Source organism: Pituophis catenifer, unplaced genomic scaffold, assembly GCF_029215685.1.
Source record: "Pituophis catenifer annectens isolate HBS135680 unplaced genomic scaffold, rPitCat1.0.hap2 SCAF_1, whole genome shotgun sequence".
NCBI lineage: Eukaryota > Metazoa > Chordata > Lepidosauria > Squamata > Colubridae > Pituophis > Pituophis catenifer.
This window is the reverse complement of record NW_027256881.1, coordinates 40506198-40516916: the sequence shown is the minus strand read 5'-3', so window position 1 is coordinate 40516916 and position 10719 is coordinate 40506198. Positions and strand designations below refer to the sequence as shown.

At 37.0% G+C, this 10719-nt stretch overlaps 1 long non-coding RNA gene across 1 annotated transcript; it reads right to left on the bottom strand.

The window, feature by feature from the left end:
- Positions 1-1741: 1741 nt before the first annotated feature.
- LOC139308653 (uncharacterized) lies at positions 1742-10612 on the bottom strand. The gene is made up of 3 exons (XR_011599735.1): positions 10471-10612; positions 2958-3024; positions 1742-2049 (listed from the first exon to the last, which is right to left on the bottom strand). It is a non-coding gene; the product is annotated as an uncharacterized lncRNA (long non-coding RNA).
- Positions 10613-10719: the final 107 nt, after the last annotated feature.

Genomic DNA, 10719 nt, shown 5'->3' with positions numbered 1-10719 from the left:
TAGAATGAGGTGAGGGAAATAATGTCACAAAGCCAAACTTCCTCAGGAAGTTGTTAACATTGACAATGAGGCTATACACAATGTGTTAAGAAACATAGGACTACCCGGTGTAGATTGTCTGATAGTGTTCAATGCACATTAACAGATTCATTTGCATTATAGCCCATACTCTAACCAGTATACATAAACAAATAATTCTTCCTGCCTTTTTTCAGCCAGTACAATATGCAGGAGCCAGCCCTGCTACAGTAGTGCAAATGCTCGGCTCTCTGTTGTTGTTTCTGTTTATCTAATGATGAACATTTTGGCATTCATGAATATAAGCAAAAGCAGTAATTAATTCACTGGTACAATTTTATGCTTACTAATCATGGCTATTAAAGTGATCTGTGAGTAGACTTCAATCAGATGAATTTTCTGTATTCTGTTGTTTCAAATGAGTTAATTTTTCTTGGGGTAGGATGTTAGCAACTGGAAAAGAGTATCGTCAATGAATTGCCTCTGATGTCACCGCTAGCAACCCTTCACCCTCATATTTATATAGTTGCGCTTAGTCAGTGTAATTGTTGCTGTCAACCTCTCAAAATATAAGATCAAATATCTGATGTTCATTACCTCTACCAATTGTCATTAAATTAGCATTTTCTGAAATAAATGTTATAATAATAATTCAAAATGTGTCTCTAGGACAAAGAACCTGCAGAAAATCATGTTCAGATTCCAGATCCATCTGCAGCTTCCCAAAATATTTCTTCAGTTCAGCAAGAACATACGTACTTCACATGTTTCCAGTTTATTTTCCTGGTGCATGACTTGGACTGGAAGATGCGCTTTTCACCTGATCCTATTCCCCTGCCTTCGCTATTTAATTAATTAGTTGTATTATTACATACTAAGCATCAGAGAAAAGTAAAAGATCAAAATTAGAGATCTGCTAGTCTTTAGCTATAATAAAGTTTATATTGGGATGTCAAACTCAATTTCATTGAAGGCTGCATCAGGGTTGTGTTTGACCTCAGGGGAACGGGATGGGTGTTGCCAGCTCAACATCACTCATGTTGGAGGTGCCTGTGGTGGCCCAAGCATTGTGCCAACGAAAATGGGCTCCTGAGCTCTGTTTCAGTTGCGACAGCCTCCTGCAACCCTCTGCTAGTGGTGTGCGGCCTTCCCGAGCTCCGTTTTCACTAGCAGAGGCACTGCAGGCCGATCCCTCACTGTTTCCAGGGTGGCCCCATAGTCCAGATCTAAGCACCTCCGCGGGCCAGATATGGCCCACGGGCCTTGAGTTTAACACCCCTGATTTATACACAGTAATTGTCAAAAATACAGTTGCGAGAAGTAAGAAAGATATTGCATGACGACAAAACTTGGTGTTACATGATTGATTCATTTTAGCAATAATTTTGTCCTCCATTCTCTTTATTTATAGTATGGGACCTTAAAAATAAACACAAAGTTCTCCCAATCATAACTGTCGTCTTTCTTTCTTTAGATTCTGGAATAGTAAGAAAATAAGGAAAAGCTGAGCAGGAGAGATACATAGACAGATAGTATTATTGATCTGATTTATCCAGTGGTGGGATTCAATTTTTTTTAATTTTTTATTAAAGAGTTTTACAAAAGAAACAAATTTTTTTTTACAATTATTTCCCCCTCCCCCCTCCCTTCCTTACCCCCCCAATCCCCCCGCCCCCGAACTTCCCAGAACAAAATACAGGGTATAACAATTAACAATCATATACTAAACTAAGCTAACCAACTATGGATTCCTATCTCCCCCTTCACACTTTAACTCCCCTTTTACTTAACTAAATATAAATACTTTTAATTTTTCTATTCATTCATAAGCTATATTATACTTTTTAGTCCGATATTTGTTTTGAATATAATCAATCCATCTTCTCCATTCCGATATATATTTTTCTTGTGAATGGTCTTTCAAATATGCTGAAATTTTCGCCATTTCTGCCAGATTCGCTACTTTTAATGTCCATTCTTCAATAGTAGGCAAATCTTCCTTCTTCCAAAATTGCGCCACCAAAAGTCTAGCTGCAGTTATTAAATTTAAAATCAATTTAGTCTCTATAACCATACAATCTATGATTATACCCAGCAAAAACAATTGTGGAGTAAACTTTATCTTCTTTTTAAGAATATTTTGGATAATCCACCATATTTTAATCCTTGTGCTTTAACTTTTTTACAAGACCACCATATATGATAATAAGTGGCATAATCACAATCACATCTTCAACACTGCAAGTTCGGATACATACAAGCCAAATTTTTAGGATCTAAATGCCATCTATAGAACATTTTATAAAAAATTTCTCTTAAATTTTGTGCATGCATAAATTCATTTTAGCAATAATTGACAGTTATATATCATCTACAAAACTTTTTATACCAATTTTCCTTTAAATTGTAGCTTAGAATAAATTTTACTGATTTTCCCTATAATGTTTTCCATTGATCCACTGTGATATTTCTTTAAAATTTTGCATCCATTTTTCATGGTGTTTAATTTGTTTCCATATCATATTTCACTAAAGGGGAGACACATGACCTAATAAGTGCCTTTATGTCATAGACATTTTTAAGATTGCTTTTTATCTTTTCAGCTATTTGCAAATACATTAAATGCCGAAGGTTCCTTCCATCATGGAGCAATACGTGTAGTATTTTTAATCTGTTACCTGAATTTGAATATATCACATTGATATTGTGATTAAATTTTCCTTTCAGTAATTTTTCTTTAGAGTTTTGATGAAGAATGCTAACGGTAAGATAATTGGACTTAATCCTTGCTTTTTAATGATGTGGCCTCACCTTACTCCATCTCTATATATGAGTTTAGGCTATGTGCTTCAAAACAACTGTTCTTTTGTGAATTATTCTTAATTTTTTCTTTAAAAGGAAGTTATTTATCAGCCTAACTGATCATAATTAATGCCTACCTGAGAATAGGTCCTTTGGAAGGCATGAATGGCTTAGCAAGTAATTTAGCTCATCCATCTTTGGTACCTTCAGGAAAAGAGGCAATAGTAGAAATGTTTGGTAATGTTTGAAACAGGTAAACCTATTCCTGAATAAAATAATATCAGAAATTATTTCAAAAAGAAGAATGAATCCACTAGCATTAGTCAAATACAAAACCTGCTGTTTCAAACAGAAATTGCTAATTACGTATACTTCAGACGAAATGTGCAGTGTGAACAAATCAAATCCCATAGGTGTGTGTGTGTGTGTGTGTGTTATGTGTGTAAAACAGCAAATTTATGCCAAACTCTTATATTTTCTGCACAGGGACGAAGTTGGCAGGTTCAAAACCTTTATCAATCTCCCTGCTAATTGTGAGTTTGACTCGCTTTTGGAACTTTTCTTCCTTACACTGCAAGTTCTTTTCACTGTAAAAGGCAGAAAAACAAAATAATCAGTCAAGGAGTAACACACACCACTTTGCTAATAGCACTGGAAGACATTTGTGCAGAGTGTTAATTGGGTGCCCCATTACTGGAAGCATTTTAACATCCAGATTGTAAAATTATTCTCCAATAAAGGATAATATTTGTAGGTCAGAGTTGAACTACTCTATGAGCTTGTTTTCTTGGACCAAGGACCCCTCAAAACTTTTCTCTAATGTGTGTGTGTAAGGGTTGAATTGGTTGGTAAGCGCTATCCAGGTAGCTCTCAATTTTTTTTTTAATTTTTTTTTTATTTGATTTATATGCCGCCCTTCTCCGGAGACTCAGGGCGGCTTACAATGCGTTAAGCAATAGCCTTCATACTTTTGTATATTTATACAAAGTCAGCTTATTGCCCCCACAAACTTGGTTCTCATTTAACCTACCTTAGAAAGGATGGAAGGCTGAGTCAACCTTGAGCCTGGTAAGATTCGAACCTGCAGTAATTGCAGGCAGCTGTGTTAATAACAGGGTGCTTTAAACCACTGTACTACCAAGGCTTATGACCAAAATTTCTGTTGCTAAGTGAGACATTTGTTAAGTGAGTTTTGCCCCATTTTACAACCTTTCTTGCCAGTTGTTAAGTGAACACTGCAGGTGTTAAGTGTTAACACTGTTAAGTGAACCTGGCTTCCCCATTGACCTTGCCTGTTAGAAGATTGCGAAAGATGATCACACGATCCCAGGACACGGTAACCATAAATATGAGTCAGTTGCCAAGCATGTGACCATGGGGATGCGGCAACAGTTGTAAGTGTAAAAACTGTCACTTATCAGTTCTGTTGTAACTTTGAATGGTCACTAAATGAACTGTTAGTCAAGGACTATCTGTAGATCACCCTTTTCTTTTTTTTGGTAGCGTTAGAAAGTTGTGACTATCTTATGTTTATCTGTGTAAGCTCTGACCTTTTTTCACATAATGCCAAATCCCACGCCTGAAGTACATGATAATTAATCATACCGGTACTAATCATGTTCTTTAGAAGACCTTCCAAATGTTGAAATACAACCAATAAAAGAGAACATTTGTAGCTCAGGATTGAAATAAGGGGTCCTTGGTGCTTTCTGAGTTTGTTTTCTTGCAGACGTTTCATTACCAAAACTAAGTAATATCATTAGTGCTAATTATCACCACTAGCACTGATGATATTACCCAATTTAAGTAATGAAATGTCTTCAAGAAAACAACCAAGCTCAGAGAGCACCAAGGACCCCTTGTTGAAATACAACATTTGGGATCCTTTGCTACTGGCCATGCTGGCAGAAGCTTCTGCAAATTGTAATTAAACAAGACTGGGAACCCATAATATCCTCATTTTGTCTCTAGAAGAGACTAGATGTATTTTAGAAAGTTGCTTTGGATGCAATCAGATTATTTATTCTTTTAGGCAAGTTCCCTGCTCTGGTAGATAGTATCTTCCAGGTTTTCAGGCATAGAATAGTTTCTTTTTGACTCTGTTCTTTTTAAGCAGAGATACTGGAGACTGCCCTGAGATTTCCTACTTGTTAAGGAGATCTTCTGTCACAGTCCTTTCAATGTTTTAGAACTTGCCAGATGCCTGATACTATCACCAACCACTATCTGCCATGGGTAAATGTCAGCCTTACTTGATGTGTTTATATTCCTTTATGTCTTGCCAAATGAAAAAACAAGATGTTACAATAGGTTCCCACATAGAATCTCTAAGTATTACCTCAGAATTACATAGCTGCAGCAAGATGGCTGCATCATATGCCTTCAGGCCTTGTTTCTATCCCTGAGGATCATGCATATTTTTTATGACATGGTCATTTGTTCCATTGAAACAATATATTTAGTCACGTGATAAATGTTTTGCTAATTTTCTTATTCTCTTGCACAACACATATGATTGTGATAATTAACTCATTAATCAGTGCAGGTTTATAGACAGCTTTAAGCTTCCATCAGATTTATTCATCCTTTGAGATGAGAACCAATGCACCGTGATTTATCTCTTTTGGTTCGAAAGTGGGTCATGCAGAGAGCATATAGTAAGGTGACCCTTTTGTGCAAATCATGTCAAAACATGTGTTGAATTAGACTACAGTGATTATATTTTGTATAAAACTGTTCTGAGTTTTTGTTATTTGAAAGCCCAGATTTTAATTTCCCTTTTTAAAAACAACAGCTTACCCTTATAACTGGAAGTAATTTATACATGCAGGTAGAAGAATGCCCTCTAAAAGTGTTTCAGCATCACAATTTTTAAACCATGGGGGGCTTTAGGGGCCCAATGGATACTATTGTAAAAATCTAAAAATGCAAAAACATGAATCTGGAAATTTAGGCTACATCCATTCTGAAGGTCTGGAGGCCACAAAGAAGATACAGGCATTCCTCGACTTATAACAGTTCATTTAGTGACCATTCAGTGTTACAACAGCACTGGAAAATATGACTTATGACTGCTTTTCACATTTACAATTGTTACAGCATCCCCATGGTCACAAGATCAAAATTTGGGTGCTTGGGCAACTGGCTCATATTTATGACAGTTGCAATGTTCTGGGATCATGTGATCACCTTTTGTGATCTTCTGACAAACAAAGTCAATGGGGAAACCAGATTTATTTAATATTTAACAACTGCAGTGATTTACTTAACTGTGGCAAGAAAGGTCATAAAATGGTAAACCTCTTTCTTTTTTTCCTTTCCTTTCTCTTTCTTTTCTGTTTCCCTTTCTTTCTTCCTTTCTTTCTTTTCTTCTTTTTCTTTTCTTTCTTCTTTCTTTCCTTTTTCTCTTTTTCTTTCTTCTTTCTTTCTTTCTTTCTTCTTTCTTTCTTTCTTCTTTCTTCCTTTTCTTTTCTTTCTTTCCACTAATTGAGGATCAATTCCCCAAAGCGCACTATAACAAAACATTGTTTAATTATGCCTTCATAAGATGATGAATTTAGCTGATGTTCATAAAACTAGTCTATTATTACCATTATTAAGCAACAGTAACCTATTCATCAAAACACAGCACACATCATGATGTATGAATCATAAAGCCACTCTTTCTGAAGAGGACTGTTTCCTTCAAGATCAACACAGGGATACTTCAGTGATCCTCACAGGTAGATAAAATATTACACATTTTATAGAGATTGAAGACTCCCCCCCCACTTCACAATGAGGGCTAGCTACAATTTTTCCTGGACAGAGATAACTTAAGTCTTAGTTACCAGTGCTTTGGTAATGCGGATTATTGTAGTAAGTGAACTTTGGGGCTGTATTTGAAGGATGTCCAAAAGCTTTGCTGATGATACTTTCTTCCACTGCATCCATACATTGATTTGTACAATTTCCTTTGTATATTAAAATTCTCCCCCCTTTCTTTTTGAGGTTCTCATTGATTCTGTCCAACTAAAACTTTGTCTTATTTGTTAAGCATTCCATTTATTTTCATGTCTGCTTCACTTCCATCATATGGTGCTTTTATTGCATTTAGCAAGCAATTTTCAGCTTGGTATCCATGCAAAATGTTCTGTTTTACTGGTAGTTCTTGACTTATGACTGGAAATGAGTATGGAATTACAGCAGTCATTGCAGTCATTAAGCCTGTCATTATGTGACTGGAGCTGATTTTATGACATGTTTTTGCAGTGGTTGTTAAGCTAATTCATTTTACCGAACAAAACTGGAAGTAAATGCCAGAAACCATTAAAAAAAAAAACATAAAAAATTGCAGTTGTGTGATTGTGGGACACTGCAGGCAGCCGTAAATGTGAATTGGTTGTCAAAATTCAATCATATGACCGCAAGGGTAAGGATGGCCATTGTAAATTCAAAATCAGGTCATAAGTAACTTTCGGAGGGGGGGGGGTTCTGTTATAATTTTGAACAGTCACTAAATGACCAGTTGTAACTCAAGTAACTCAATTTCAATGCCAGTTACTTCTTTTATTTTCCTTAGCTTTTAAAACTTTTAATTCTTTTACATCTGTTAATTTTTTAGTGGCATGTTGATGTGTCCTCTACTTCTGCTTCATTATTATTTAAATGTTACTGTAAATTTAAACATTGCAACGTTTAAACTATATAATAGTTTAGTCAACAAACTTCAGTTCTCCACTATGCAAACTATATCCATTGATTTTATCCCATGAGCTTGCTCATAACACTGTTATGAGTTTGGTCATCTTGATTACTGTGAAACAGCCTATCGCTAGGCAACTAATGGATGGTCAGGGATTAAACAAAGAATATTAATGTTCCTTAATGGCTTAAAAACTCTTTTCTATGCCTTTGGGATGGGGAATGACACTGTTGGGTTAGTAAAGGGGCAGGAAAGAGATAATTTTAGAAAGCCTGAATGTAGCAAAGAAAGTATTGAGATAAGTTAGTTAAAAGTGAAGCCATATTTTTTGTAGTTCTTTTTCAGGAACCTAAAGCAAGGTAGGTTGTTTATTATTCTTTTTAGGAGTGTGTTTGCTTCTATGAGCTCTTAGCATTTCTAAGAAAAGTTCTGCAAACAGCAAAGAGCACATGCTCACAGTCATGATTCCTGATGCCATCCTTGAACCCATGTTTTAATGAATGCCACTATTTTCAATTTTCTTCAAGTCAAGGAGTTGAGGTGAGGGATTTGTGGACTGGGCCGTAAGAGGATGTTAGAAATATTATTGCAGTATGTTAAATTTAGTCACTGCACTGTCTCATGTCATCAATGGTCAGAAAAAATGGGCAGAGACCTCTCCTACTTCTATATATACACTTAGAGACAGCATTCTTAATTTACCATGATACTAACCAAAAATTTGCCATGATGCTAACCAAAAATTTACCATGCTACTAACCAAAAATTTACCATGATACTAAGCAAAAATTTGGGCCTGGTGAACCAATCTATGAGTTACATTGGGAGAACATGTTTACAATCATTTTCTTTTTGTTTTGGAATGTGCTACGGGTGAATGTTAATTTAAAGTAGATGTGAATGGGATTAAATATGGTCTTGAAATGTTTTCCCTAATTTTAGCAAGGTCCAGATGCATGGACTTTTAACTCCCAGAACCTTTTGCAGTAGCTATGCTGTCTGGGGAAATTCTTGGAGGTTAAGTCAACTTATTTGGAAGTTATCAAGATTGGAAAAGACTAGACTAAAGACCCATCTCCTTCATAGCCATGAAGATGATGAGTTGATGCTGGGTCAATCATTTTATAGCCTGGTAGTTGGGAGATCCCTGATACGAAGGTTGGATTTATCTTAATTTTTTTTTTTTAAATGGTGGGCTGAATGATGAAACTGGATCTTAGAGATTTTGATTAAAATAGCCTTTCCCAACCCAAGGGCTTCCAGATGTGTTACTTTGTGTTACCATTGTCTTGTGTGTACTGTAAGGGTTTTGCCATTCTGTCAGGCTATCTAGAGTAGACCTGTTTAGGATCTCAATCCCACAGGAGGTAAGATGTGAGGAAGGCAGTTTTTCAATAGTGACTCTTACATTGATTCCAGATACAGCCTTCTTACTTCCAGCTTTCAGAAAACTTTTTAAAAGTTTTTCTTTTTAAGCAGTCTTTTGGCAATTTTTCATCTCTAGTACATATGAAGGGTAAGTCTGCATTTATTTTAGGTTGTTTCAATTACTGTTTTGAATTATTCTCTGGGAGTTTGCTATCTAGGATTCTTCCATTAATAGCCTAGTGTTGTCTGATGGGGCAATGTAAAATTAATATATTGTGTTAGTTATATTATACAGGGAGTCCTCGACATACAACCACAGTTGAACCAAAAAATTTTGTTGCTTAATGAAATATTTGTTAAATGAATTTTGGTCCATTTTATGACCTTTTATGTCACAGTTGTTAAAAGAATCACTGAAGCTGTTAAGTTAATAACACAGTTGTTAAGTGAATCTGGCTTCCCCATTGACTTTGCTTGGAAGAAGGTCACCAAAGTTGATTACATGATCTTGGGAACCTGCAAGCATCATAAATATGAGTCAATTACCAAGCATCCAAATTTTGATCACTATGGGAATACGGTAGGTCGTAAGTATGAAAAATGGTTATAAGTCACTTTTTTCAGTGCCATTGTAACTTTATAAACAGTCACTAAATGAACTGTTGTTAAGTAGAGGACTACCTGTATTTTACTATACCTATACACTGATGTGTTCAGTTACTATTATCACCCTTGCCTGCTACCTTAGATGGTATCATTTTGGAAGCTGGGTTAGATTTTTTTTTTCTTAGCCATAAGATTCCTCAGTGACCTACCTCAGACTGATTTTATCACACAGTGCTGTTATGAAAATAAATATGTTTGAGTTGGCATAAAATATGAAAAGTTAATACAGTATACAAAAATAGAACAACTTTGCTAACATCAATTCCATTTTGCTGATGTTGCTAGCTAAAGGATTTTAAATTGACATTGATAGATATTTTCCCGATGGTACAGTTTATAACCCAGCGTTCAATTTTTAAAAAGGGCTTCCAAATTCATATAAATATACATGACACCCCCCTCCTCTCCCCTCCCGCACTTAACCAATAGGAGGAAAGACTCTTAGGAGCAATTCCTCACTCGCAATCAAGAACGATTTCTAAAACATTTTACCAATAGAAAAGTGCAAAAAAATAATACTCTGTTGTGGGAATTGCGGGGAGGGAACCCTGAATCACATTCAGTTGTTAGTATGTCTTGATTATTGACATCATCGCTCAAACCAGGCAGGCACTTTGCAAAGAGCCGTCGACGTTTCTCGGCGCTGCGGGCTCTTTGGAGAGGAGCCCTCAACTCTCCTGTAGCTACAGTACAGTATTTGGCTTCCCTCCTCCTTTCTCCTCCCGAGTGAGGCGGAGGCGGCCTGCTCTCTGCGCGCGTTGGAAAAGTGGTGCCTGAAGCCAAGGGAGGGGAGGAGGGGAGGGAGCAGAAGGAAAGTAAAGCGGGATCCCACTCCCACCCTGGCTCTGGAAGGGAGTCTGGGCCTTCCTCTCTTCCTCCTCCCTTCGGAAAAGCGACGGAGGGAGGGCGGGAGGAGGAGGAGGAGGGCTTACCCGGCACATGCGAAGCAGTTTGGATTCTAAGAGGAGGGGGAAGAGGAGGAGGAGCTGGACGAAAGTGGTGCCCGTCTCGGTGCGGGTTTTGCTGCTCTAAGTTCCTCTTCCAAGCCTGCTGCTGGTCTTATGAAAGCCTGTGTCATCGCGCCTAACTGGGGCGAGCGCAGGGGAGGAAAATCCCTGTCAGCCAAATTTGGTAGAGGAGGAGGAGGAGGAAGAGGAGGACTTCGACCACGGCGAGGGACA